Source organism: Triturus cristatus, chromosome 8 (assembly GCF_964204655.1).
Source record: "Triturus cristatus chromosome 8, aTriCri1.1, whole genome shotgun sequence".
Classification (NCBI taxonomy): domain Eukaryota; kingdom Metazoa; phylum Chordata; class Amphibia; order Caudata; family Salamandridae; genus Triturus; species Triturus cristatus.
This window is the reverse complement of record NC_140591.1, coordinates 1,119,687,687-1,119,701,013: the sequence shown is the minus strand read 5'-3', so window position 1 is coordinate 1,119,701,013 and position 13,327 is coordinate 1,119,687,687. Positions and strand designations below refer to the sequence as shown.

General features: G+C 45.4%; 1 protein-coding gene across 1 annotated transcript in view; it reads right to left on the bottom strand.

Moving 5' to 3' along the window:
* Positions 1-13,327, bottom strand: part of GRK1 (G protein-coupled receptor kinase 1) — a 539,002-nt gene that overhangs the window by 77,045 nt on the left and 448,630 nt on the right. The window lies entirely within an intron of this gene.

Below are 13,327 nucleotides of genomic sequence, written 5' to 3'. Positions count from 1 at the left end.
AATATAATGTCATGAGAACAAAGGGACTTGTACCCAATGTCCTGTCCCACAAACTACAAGGGACAACTCTGCCAAGTAAAAAACTTGAATGCTCTCCCATGTGAGAAGGCAAGCAAGGTCAAAACCCTGCAACAAAACTTGTGTGGCGCAAGGCGTCTTAAGCACGCAGGGAAACCCCTGCAACAAGTCAAGGAGACCACCCTGGCATAAGGATACAAATGTAAATATGGCGTAAAGTGAAAAGAAACATGTACCTAAACCCATAGCCATCCCTCATGTAAGAGAGAGTGATGTGCCGCTAACCACTGTAAAGAAAACCAACACGTCCCCAACGTAAGGAAAAGCCATGGAACCTCAACTCGTAATGGAGAAATTGTCACTAGATGGCAGCGTAACACAGAGCAGTGAATAAAGAGCAGTGAATAAAGAAATGAATGAAAACAAAATGTTACAATTTTTAACAAAACTATGCTGCACTCGAGAAAAGAATGTCACCTCCAAAAAACGAGTCACTGTTGATGTTGTACAGACGTCAAAAATAGAAAGCACTATGAAGTAACCACACTTCTGCGAACAACAAACAAAAACTGGAAAGTAAGTCTCCGGGGCAATGTCTGGGCAAAGTACAGGTGCCATACGGCGCAGCGTCAGAATATGTGCCACCATCTTGCGGTAGGCACCATAGTTACACCATTGCCTTGCTTTACCCACCATTTGCCAACCACGCTCATTTTTATTGCCAACCACGCTCATATCACTGAAAATCAACGCTCGCTCACAGACAACCATCTGGTACTTCGTGTCAAGAGTAGAAGACGTCGAGGGTATTTAGTCAATTTATTTATTGGCAACGGAAGCTGTACTAAACACCAGCAACAACAAACTGCCCAACAAACTGCCCAGCAGCACCTTGAAGTGCAGAGCCCGGAAGACAACTTGGTGCTCTGGCAGGACAGCATTGATAGCTCCTGCGCATTTCTAAACACATCGGCAGACCCTCAACCTTTTGACCAACCTCTTGTCCAGTTTGGGGGTCAAATAGTCTACGCACAAGAACAATCGTCCACTAATTTGAAATCACTAATCAACCAAACCTAACTCGCACATCAGCTGGAGCAGGTGCCATTTCAGCAAAAGAAAAATAGACCAGTGTCCAATGACTCCCATGAGGCTGAACAACTCAGCCCAGCCAGTCACTTAGAAGCACAAAACTTACCTGCACAATTTCAAAGCATTAAGAAACAAGAGGGACAATACTTAACAGATCAACAAGAAGGCCCATCAACAGGACCATTTTGGAATCAGCTACTAGGCACTATGAAAACGATTGAATCAGCCATGACCTATCACGCCGACAAGCTGGATATTCAAGTTGAGCTATTAAATGTCCTAGCTCTATATGTTCAGGGGATTGACCAAAAATTGCACGACCTAAACGCCATGATAATAAAGGTAAAACAAGCACAGGACATCACATGTCACACGTGCCATTGTTACCAAATAATCGATAAGCTTGCAACTGTCCCAACCATAATGTCAGAGCTGTTGGGGTGGTTAGGGACACACAACTCAATTCTATAACACCTACGGAAAGAGTCCCCAAGGAAGCAGACATAATTAATGGGGATATCTCTAATATCAATACCAAGCTATTAAAAGAGGAAATAAAGTCTCAAGAAGGTGAATGCAGAAATGTACCTGACGCCAAGAAAGAGTCCGAACGACTAGGGGAACAGCCGCATTTAGAAGGCTTTTCACCAATTCTCAATGCAAGCAACTCACTGAAGGAGGTTGCAGAAAGTAAGGAACAAAAAACCTTGAAAACATCCCTCTCAAAACGGGAACGAAAACGCTTGAGGAAAGCAAGGAAGAGTAAATTAAATAAAGTCATTCCACAACCATTATTGACACCCACCCAGAAAAGTCAACACAAAAGTGACGAAAGTAATAGCGAAATAGTCAGTATGCCGGATCATAACAACCCGGCAATAAAAGAGGCCGCCGCTTCAAGAAACCACAAAGCGGAAAAAAGGAAAACTCGTCAACAAGCAAAATATATGACATATTCAAATCCTCGGTTAAGAAGGAACAAAACAGCGCAAAAAGTAAAGAATCCGTAAAAACAGATACAACCCAAATAATACAGAACCCAAAGATAAAGACAAGTGTAATCGGCATGCAGGACGCAGTACTAAGTGGGAAAGGAGCCACACAGGTGCAAACTCACGAGAATGAAATTAAAACCAATTCACAGCCCCAGAGGTTTAGAGAGCCCATTGAAAACACACAACAAGACCAAGTCAAACATATCCATCATGTTGAAATACATCACCAAGACCTAACAGAAGCACCAAAAGGGACCCCGATTGACCACAGCAAAATACAATCGCTTACTACTCACCACATTATAAATCAAGGGGAGCCCACGATATACTGAATCGAAGCGCAATAATAAGGTTACTCAAATCTCTTCCTGCCCTGAGACATATCACATCCAGTGACCTGGAAACAATTGAATTTAAACCTAACCCCAACCAAATAGGGCCCGAAATAATAACAGCTACTTGGATAAATCACTCTGTCATTGAACAGATCTTCAGGCATAAGGAGGTATTTGCAGCATGGGGTATAGAACTAAAAAGGTGGAACCTCCTCATTATCCTAGCCCCTTACAACACCCCCATTGCACAGAGGGCATATTAAAAGGAGCGAAAGGCCCTGAGAACCTGGACCAACAAAGGATGACACCCAATTCACAAGACAAATCATGATTACAATTTCACTCTCAGAAACAGCTAATAAAGAGGACAACCAGAATTGAAGATCCCTAACCACACAACAAGGAGCAGCATGAATACAAATCCATAAAAACCAAAACGCATTGCAGGACTGTAAAATCTGTTCCTGGAACGTGTACGGCCTAGCCTAAAAAAAGAGAGGAAATCGACTTTGCTGACTTCATCCTACAGTACGATATACTGCTATTACAAGAAACTTGGCAGACAACACATACCCCAATTGTACGTTATAAATAACATTTTATTTCATCTATAAAGGAGTCAGCATACGGAAGAGCCAAAGGCGGCCTATCAATCTACATCTCTACAGACATGTTATGGGAAGAAGAAAACATCGACCTAGACTCCAGTTGGATGCAATGTATTAAACTTACAGTCTCCATCTCCTGCACCTTATTAATTTGGAACATCTACATGCACCCAGCTTATAAGCATAAGGGGAGAGACATCCAACAACTGGTAGCAGCCATTAAAACCTTAAGGCTAATCTACCCACATGCCAATACAATACTGTCTGGGGATTTTAACATGAATTTGATGCCAGCCCAAGAAAAAAACCTACCAACAAATATAAATGTCAGGAATGACAATACAACCAGACGTGATACTTCGGGTAAGAAATGCGCTGCATTATTGGATAAACAATCATTTTACACCTTAAATGGTCGAGGCCCACAAGATAGTCTGGCAGCTTTTACAAGAGTGACGGCAAAATCAGGAGCAACCATCGACTTCACTCTAGTAGACCCAGACCTATTTCCCTTCATTACGAACTTTCAAATAATAGAAAGAGTAGATAGTGACCACTATCCTCAAACTTTTATATTAACCAACTTCTGAGAAAAGTCCCGGCCAACCAGTGCCCTGACACAACTCACCCAATTGTACAATTTAAACGATTAACATGGAACGATAATACCGTAGATGCAATCATGGAACTTTGCTCAGCCTCATTGGCCGCCACCGACGCAAAATCAATAGGGATAGAGGCCTGGGAGTCTCTCATCGACAACCTGAACAGAATGCTCTCACACAGTTCCAGAAACCAAAAAACTGTCAGGATTAGTGGGTCAGAATGGTACACTTACGCTCCAAGGATAAAAAAAAGACAACTAAATAAAGCTCTCAGACAAATGCAAACCCAAGGCCAACAACCCTCTTGGCAGGCCCTGACCATAATTGAACAAATGAAAAGCGACCTAAAAAAAGAGAATCGCGCAGCAAAACGCACATACAACGAGCAATTTTGGATAAAAATGCTTCATGTCAGCCGACAACAAAATTCCAAAGAGTTTTGGGCCCAAATCAATGTCCTATCAAACGGAAAAAATCGGCATCACAACTCCGACATAACCGAGCATGAATGGAGAGCTCACATAGAAGCTACATATAATCCCCAGAAAGCCTCCAGGGTTACCACCAAAAAACGACATATTGAGGGCGAGACGATTCAGTGCCAGCACCTCTAGAGATGCTCCAATTGGAGAGCATTGGACGGCCGAGACACTAAAACCAACCTCTCAGGCCCTAGATTTCACGACTTGCAAACTGAATTTGTAAGACCACAGCAACCTACAATCCAAACAAACTGAAGGTAAACCTCAACGAGGCAGTTCTGATACACCAGGGTCAGATCAATCAACCACCAATATACAGATCCCACAAAAACAAGTACTGAACGTCATAAAAAAACAGAGGTCTGATGGGGTGCCGGGACCAAACGGCTTGCCCAACGCCCTATTTAAAAAAGACTAAGCATTCTGGTCTAACCACCTAGCAATTCTGTTCGCCCACATTTTGGAATCTCATAATATCCCAGACTCTTGGCAAGGAAGCATATTACACCCAATATTTAAATCAGAGGCTCGTTCAAATCTCTCAAATTATAGGCTAATCGCCCTCATTGATGTTGAGGCAAAAATCTATGCCGCAAATTTGCTGAAAGACCTAGGGAATTGGGTAGACAGCATTAAATTGATCCCCAACACACAGACAGGCTTCCGAGCTGGAATGGGCACTTTAACAAACATATCTGCCTTTACGCTTTTGGCCAACCAATCCATAGCCAACTCAAAAGTTCTGTACGCATGCTTCGCGGATCTCAAGGCAGCCTTTGATAAGGTCCCCAGACGAACCTTGTGGGCAAAAATGGAATCTTGGGGAGTCCCCACAAATCTACTGAACGCAATAATTAACCTTTATTCAAAAACATCGGTTCAAATAAAAATGGGAGACGGTCGAACTTTAACAAACAAAATCACCACCACCAACGGGTTAAAACAGGGGTGCGTTCCAGCCACCTGTCTATTTAATATATATACAGCCGACCTAGATAACAACTTACGTTCGACATTAGGGGACCCCCCAAAACTGGGGAATGCGGGAATAGCAAGTCTGCAATATGCCGATGACATTGTGCTGCTATCTCAAACACCCCGTGGCCTCCAACGATTGATAAACAAATTAGTTGAATACATAGCTTCAAATCAACTACACATAAACTTTAAAAAAACAAAGGTTATGTGTTTTTCGAGCACACACAAAAAAATAAATTCACTTGGAAGATCAACAGCGACTGCCTGGACCAGGAGGGAACATATAAATATCTGGGAGTAACTTTGGATCGCCACCTTAATTACAAGCAATATATAGAACAGCGAAAAATAAAAGCCAAACAGCTATTATTCGCATTTAAAACCTTGCAAAAATACTTCAGTGACTGTTCGACGACCCACCTATTAAAGGTTGTGGCAGCAAAACTTTTACCCTCAATTACTTACGGATCAGAACTCCTAAACACAAAGGATGCAATAACTCTGAACATCGCCCAATCCAGTCTTTTCAAAAATCTATGTAAATTTCCGCGTTACATCTCACAAGCCCGGATTAGATTGGAATTTGGGTTAAAAAACCAGATCATGTCAAGACAAGGAGCGCTGGTAAAATACTATTGGAGAATGCGGGCAGCAGAGGAAGAGTCTCTGGCTCATTATTGTTGGCTGGAGGTTGCAATTTGGTTTATCCATTCTTAAAGCAATCGATAGAAGCCTTAAAGTTAGAGGAAGCCTGGCACACAATACCATCCTACCCGGAGTTTAACCAAATAGTCAACAAAACGACTAATCAAATATCTCAGGAAAAGGACAAAGCTTCATTGACGACGAAAATTAACGCATGGATTGTGTTGCCAACATACAAAATCTTAAAGCCCCAATCATACCTGTCGGAACATTTTGCAAATCGCATGAAGCAGCAACTGACCTTATTGAGACTGGGAGTTTATTCAACTAAAGATCTAATCCCAAAATGGAAATGGACTTGGCCCTCAACGGACTGCCGCCTTTGCGGACAAGGAGACAAATCACTACTCCACTTACTCTGTATTTGTCCAGCATTATTATCGAAACGGAAATAACTTTTGCGGCCATTAATGTTAAAAGAACAAATAAGAACTTGCAGATCCGCCGTAATAAAATGTTTAGGAGGCTCGACAGTACAATTGGCATGTAAAGCAATAAAGATTTTGAGTCTAGCTGCAAACGAACTTGAAAAGAGAGATAGAGAACTTGAACCGGCAAAGCATGTTAAGTGAAAAAAGTGTAGATAACCAGCCCGAAGCCTGTAGAAGAACAACAAATCTCATAGCCAGACTCACTATTACAAGACTGAAGAAACCAATTGTACTCTGTTTTAAAAAGTTTCTATCACAAATTTTAACGAGTATTTATCAATGAATCTGTATTTTGCTCATTAATTTTATGTGTTTTGCGGTTAATGCCGCTCTTTTATGATTTAAATTAAAACAAATAAAGTAATTCTACAACTACTGCCTTATCAGAGGGTAGTGCTAAGCATTTATTGTACAACTCAGGCAAGAAATTATTCCACACACTCAAGGACTGAACTCTGACCAATTAGTTTTCATAAAAATATTATTTAGTTATATTTATTTTCTAGAACCAAGACAGGTCTGGTACAGGTAAGTATAAGAATACTTTGCAAGCATGTGCAGTTTAAATACACTTTGAATGCACTGAATTAGTTACAGTAGAGTTACTTTGTATTTGCAGATAGTCAGAATTACTTTTCTTGCTCCGCCAGGTATCTCTAGATGCAAGGCTGGTGCACTTCCTGAGGGAAAGTAAAATTAGACAATGTGTTTTGCAAACTTATTACAGGTTTATAGAAATACTCATGAGCCACATTTAGTCCTGTAGAGGCAGAACTGATTTTACAAGTCCGTGGGTAAGATTCTGTTAAATGGGCACTCGGGTCGCACCGCCAGCATCAATGAGGCGGGCAGGTGCAGAGCGCAGGTGCCTCATGCTAGCCAACGGGCTAAGCACGGTCGTGGGCTAGGGGACTGCAGCAAGCAGGCCACCAGATTGGGGAACAAAAGCTCTTGGGGCCTATGTCAGCACTGAAGGCCCAAATGGCCAACACAAGAACTACACCACCAGCGGCACAGGGGCGGCTGGATGTAGGATGCGGTCTTGGCTGACGCTGCAGGTTCAGTCAAGGTTCCCTCGGAGTCAGTCAGCTGCTTTTAAGGTGAAAGGGGCCTTTAGGAGTCAGTCGGATGGTCGCGGTTACTGTTTCTGGGCCGCTTCGATTACAGAGTCGGTCAGGGTGTCGCCTTCGGTCGCGGTTGAGGGGACCTTCCAGTTGTTGGCTGCAGGTTTGATTTTGAAGGTTGTGGAGGTTCAGGGGTCACTGGGATCCAGGCTAGGATCGCTGGGAGGACCTCCATAGGGTGTTTATTCACTCGGGCTTGGGGCGCTGGGAGTGGAGTGATGCAGACTCACTGAGTCGGCCAGAGTCAGAGCCGGTGACATTTGAACATGTCCAGTGCTCACGGGAGATAAAGTCCTTTTTGGTCACACAGGCAGGGCAGGTTCCCCGGATTTACGAGGACTGCTGGCTTCAGGACACCGAGGTTCTGTTGAAGGAGTCCAAGGTTGGGACAGGCCGGTAGGGCTGGGACGAAGTCAGTTGGTGTCCTCCTCTTCTCTCCACACGGCTGTTTGGCCCTTTTTCTTGCTTCTTCTTTTTCAGTGGGAGAGGGATCGATAATTTTGAGGCCTCTACAATATGTTTTGGGGCCTTCTTTGTCACGGGCAACCCAAGTGAGGTAGCATTTTTATTGGGGGAACACTGGGTGGTAGGAAATTCATGCCAGACCGGTGATCCCACAACTTGCCTACACAGAAATGCAAGTAAAACATGATTCTTTAGCTAGATTTGAGGTTTGCATGAGATTCTGGGTAAGAAAAGGTTAAGGGGTCCATGCAAGCCACACCTCCTTAGACTCCCCTGTGTGTCTAGTCTTCGGAAATGTCTGGGTTTGGTAGCTTTCCCTAGATGGCAACTGAGCCTGGGACCAAAAACGCAGGTGACCCCTTGCAAAACCAGCCCTTTTTGTGATCAATAATTTTGATGCCTCTACAATACATTTTGGGCCTTTCCCTGTCGCAGGCACTTGGCCTACCCACACAAGTGGGGTAGCATTCTTATCGGAAGACCTAGAGGATTGCTGGGTGGTTGGAAATTTGTGCCATCCCAGTGATCCCACAATCCTCCCACACAGAAATGTGAGGAAACAATATGTTTTTGCCAATGAATCAAATTTACAATGGCTTCTGGGTAAGTAAACCTTGTGGGATACACACAAAACTTACCACATATTATTCCTGTGGTGACCATTTTCCAAACAAAAATTTGAGGTCAGAAGTTGTTCACTACAGAGAGAGTATGAACTGAGGGTAAAAAGCAAAAAAAAACAAAAAACATTACTGCACACCCATCCACAAGTCAATCACAGGCATTCTGCGTGGATTTGGCACGAGGATAAGTAAAAGGCTCATAAAAAAAAAATTCTTCAACAATGATTTTACGTAATACAATACGCAAAAAACATTATTAATAATTTCAACATTAGATCAAAGAACCACTAACTTACAGCTCGTGAGCTGTAAAGTCACATCAAGGCATCTACCACTTACTAATCCATTCACACGCTTTTCATGCATCTAAAACAGAAAACTATTCACACTGCCAGCTGCAAGCCCAACACAATACACCAATTACATTTACAAACAGCGCCATTTAAGGGCCCATCATTCGCATACACCAACAGGACCAACACACCAATCTCGCCACCAAGCACCCAAACATCAGACAACTGACAAACACACCCCAAGCAAGTCAATACACATACAAGCTACCAGCGACCAGCACACTGCCAGTCCACCCTCATCGCCAGCCAAGCGCTAGTCTACACACACTGCCCGCCAATCAAGAGCCAGCCTACACACACCACCAGCCAGATGCCAGTCTAAATGCCTCGCCAGCCAAGCGTTAGTTAACATACACCGCCGGCAAAGCGCTAGTCCACATTCATGACCAGCCATGCGCCAGTCCACACACACCACCAGCCAAGCACCAGTCCACACGTACCACCAGCCAAGTGCTAGTCCACACACACCGCTAGCCAAGCACCAGTCTATACACACCGCCGCCGAAACACCAGTACATGTCAGCCAAACTTCACTTCACACACACACACACACATAAATTTTCTCTGGTCTCTAGGGGTTCCTGACCCTCTTGGGGAATATGGCTCTAAAAATATGGCTGATGTGCCCCAAAGTGGGGCGGAAAATGGCCACAATGTTGCACCCTGCTCATAATGGGGAGAGATCCATTCCGAAGTGGCTGCTCCCTGACAAATAAATAAAGGAAATGTCTGGTGGCTAGTGGCTTTCTGCCCCCCCTGGGGGCAGATGGGCCTAAAAATAAAGCAGATCTGCCCCCAGGGGGAGAAGAAAATGGCCATAATATTGCCCCCATAATGGGGAGCGACCCTTGCCCAAGGGGCCGCTAACCAACATATAAATAATTAAAATCCCTGTTGTCTAGTGGCTTTCTGCCTCCCTTGGGGGCAGATGGGTCTAAAAATAAAGTCGATCTGCTCCCGGGGAGCAGAAAATAGCCAAATTATTGCCCCTATAATGAGGAGTGACCCTTGCCCAAGGGGTCTCTTCCCGACATATAAATAAATAAAATCATCCCTGGTGTCTAGTCGTTTTATGCCCCCCTCGGGTACAGACGGGCCTAAAAATAAGACAATCTGCCCATGGCCAAAATATTGCCCCTATAATGGTGAGTGACCCTTGCCGAAGGGGCAACTACCCAACATATAAATAAGTAAAATCCCCGGTGTCTATTGCCTTTCTGCCTCCCTTAAAGCTAGATGGGCCTAAAAATAAGGCTGATCTGCCCCGGAGGGGGATGGAGGGGCAGAAAATGGCAAACATATTGCCCTCATATTAGAGAGCGACCCTTGCCTAAGGGACCGCTCCTCTACAAAAAAGATGGCAATAAAATCCCTGGTGGCTTATTGGGTGCAATCCTGCTGCGCGATCACGTCCCCATCCACAATCGCACAGCATGAATGCACTGCAAAGAGACACCATTGGAAAGGTAAAATTCCTTCCTTTCCCCTGCGCCTCTTTACCATCCCCGACCCCCCACCCCGGAGAAAAAACGCGTGTTTTCTATGACGCCCTGGAAACAATGGCTTCCAGCGTTTTGGCAGCCTGCTCTGATGAGGTTGGCGTGCTGTGTGCACACAGAACGTCATCAGATCACCAAGGGAGAACAGGGGCAGCGGGAACTCTTCCGCGTCCATCCCCGGTGGGGAGCCGTAGATGGGTGGCTCACGGGTGAAGTGCAAGCGCTTGCTCCGTGGGTGTAGCAAAAAGGGCCCCTTTTTGCATGGATACCCCTCCATTTTTGCCTGACACCTGATGCAACCTGACATGATGTGCCCTGGGTCCCTGCCAATCAGGTTCCGAGTGCCTGTGTTCTTTCCCAAAACGCTACCTTTGTACCCACAATTGGCACATCTCTGGCCACAGGTAAGCACCATGTAAGAGTACCATGGGTACCAAGGGCACTGTGACCTGGGAAGGCCTCTAAGGGCGGCAGCACCGATTGTGCCACCATTAAAGGCCCTGTACATTAACACCCATACACTGCCATTGCAGGCTGCGTGTTTTGGTGCAGAGAAAAGTGAAGAGTAGACATGGCACATATCCCTGTGTATCATGCCTGCAATCCACTGTCTGAGTCCTAGGTAAGTCACCCCTCTAGCAGGGTGTACTAGCCCTCAGGTGAGGGTGCAGTGGCATGAGCCCTGTACCCCTTCAGTGTCTTAGTTCATTCTTACACAGAAAAAAAGACACCCAACCTTACTTTTGGAAGTTCTAGTTCCTTCTCAGGGGAAAACAGGTAACCCTGGTGGGTGAGGGTTTTACAGAAAACTTTATGCTTTCCCCTGAGAAGGATTTAGAACTTTCCAAAAGTAAGGTTGGGTACCTTTTTTTCTGTGTAATGAACTGTTCTTGGAGGGCGGCCCCTGCCCCTATCTTCTAACTCCCCCCTTTGTTGTTTACATAAGTCAATTCTTAGACATTGAAAGTGTAATAAAGCCATAAAGAGTATGTGCTCTGGGAGTTGGTCATTACAAACTCCACAGCTCCATAATAGCTTTACTAAAACCTGAGAAGTTTGGTAGCAAACTACTCAGCACATTAAACCCACACAGATGCCAGTGTGGGATTCAATGTAAAATGCACCCAGAAGACATCTCAGAGATTCCCCCTGAAAAACAACCAGCCCTGGTGTGGTTCCTGAATGGCTGCCCGCCATTTGCCACCACCAAACAGGTTTCTGGACGTCTGGGTAGAGCCTCCACTCTCTAGGTCCAGAAAAAACCCCATCTTGGGCAGAGGTGTCATGCCTCCTCCTCCAGGAACGGGCTAGGTCCACAAAGGGGAAGCTTCAAAGGCCTGCCGCCTTTGTAAGCTGTCCCTGCCTTTTGCTGCCCCCAGCAACTGGTTCCCACCGGTTCTGCCCTCCACTTTGGGTGGGAGAATCGGTGGCAAAACCAAGCTAGGAGGAGAGGTGTGCCCACCTTTGTCAACCCCACCTCTCAGGTGGAGGAAGCGAGGTGAAGCACACATCTCAGTCCACTCCTTCTTGAAGATGAGGGGACCCAGCCAATTAGGGAGAGACTCATGCCCCCCTACCACTGGACAGTGGCATAATAGGGGGTGTACCCACCCCAAGGAAGGGACCCATTGGTCCCGACCTGCACCTCCATTTCATGCCCCTAAATTTAGTATTTAACCCTGAACCTTGCCTCCTCACATTGGAGGAAGGAAGAAGGGTTGAAGAGCCATGCTGACCCAGGAAGATGAGGACCCCAACTGCTTTGGCCCCAGCCCTACCGGCCTGTCCCGACTCTGACCTGACTACAGAGAAACCCCGCATTGCCAGCAACCAATAACCCCCCAGAGTCAGGGTGACCTGCCCTGCAACCACCTTTAAGACTTTGTCTCCCATGAGCACCGGATTTGCTCAAACAAAGGCACCCACAGAATCCGTATCCAGGCTGCCCTGCGACTTTGCACAACTCTGCAGCCGCCCAGGTTTGAGTGGCCCGACACCACAAGGAGGTCTCCCCAGCCATTCTGACCTGGGACCTCTCTCAAGCTTCAAGTCTACGCCAGCAGCCTCAACCTGAAGGTTCCCCCCGACCGCGACTGGCCGTGGTTGCCTTTAGAAAGTCTCCATGCCCGAGCCTGCAGCATCTTTACTGAACTGAAGATCCTCATTGAAATCCACGGGGCCACCTAACTTTGCATTTGGCACACTGCACACAGCCGCCCCTTTGCCACTGGTGGTGCCGCTCCTGTGCTGATTGTTGGCCCCCGCAGTACTGATCTCCACCCAGGACCTTTGCTCCCACAACCAAGTGGCTGAGGATGGAACCATTCATCCATGCCACCAGGGGTTAAGGACTTGCATCTCAGGGTGGTTGGTTATTAGAAGAAGTTTACAGAGCCTTCAAAAGCAAAGTCTTCAAATAAACTATCTCTGCCACTACAGTCACCTGTATTGCAGACACCTCTACGTACCCCTTGTATACCTCATAGAATTTCTTTCAAGTTCAAAGTAAATCCAACTACCTCAAATTCCTTCATCAAGACCCTTTATTGCCACAGTGAGTGATGTCAATTTGGATGAGGACCATGAGGAAGGAGAAGTACAAGATGATGTTTCATTACTAGCTGCGCTGCAACCAAAACCCTTGCCACAAGAAGATATCGGAGGCTTTTGCTATTGGAACAAGCAGCTAATGGCCTAACTTACCAATTGAAGTCCAACAAGCTGTTTGTTTCTCATATTACTTCAAAGAGCTCGCTCGTAAATTAGTGAACGTATTCATGATTGTAGATTTCATTTATAATGACAGCCTAAAGGTAATGTGCAACCCAAAAATAGTGACAACAGTTGTCCCTCAAATGGATAAAAAATATGAGACAACAGACGACAGATGATTCACCTGCTTGCCTAATCAGCCATCTCCTGAATGATTATGTAGTGAGGAAGACTGGCAAAAGAAGATCTTGGAACCCTACCACTCCCTGTTCTACTACACCAGACACGAAACAAAGGTGGGT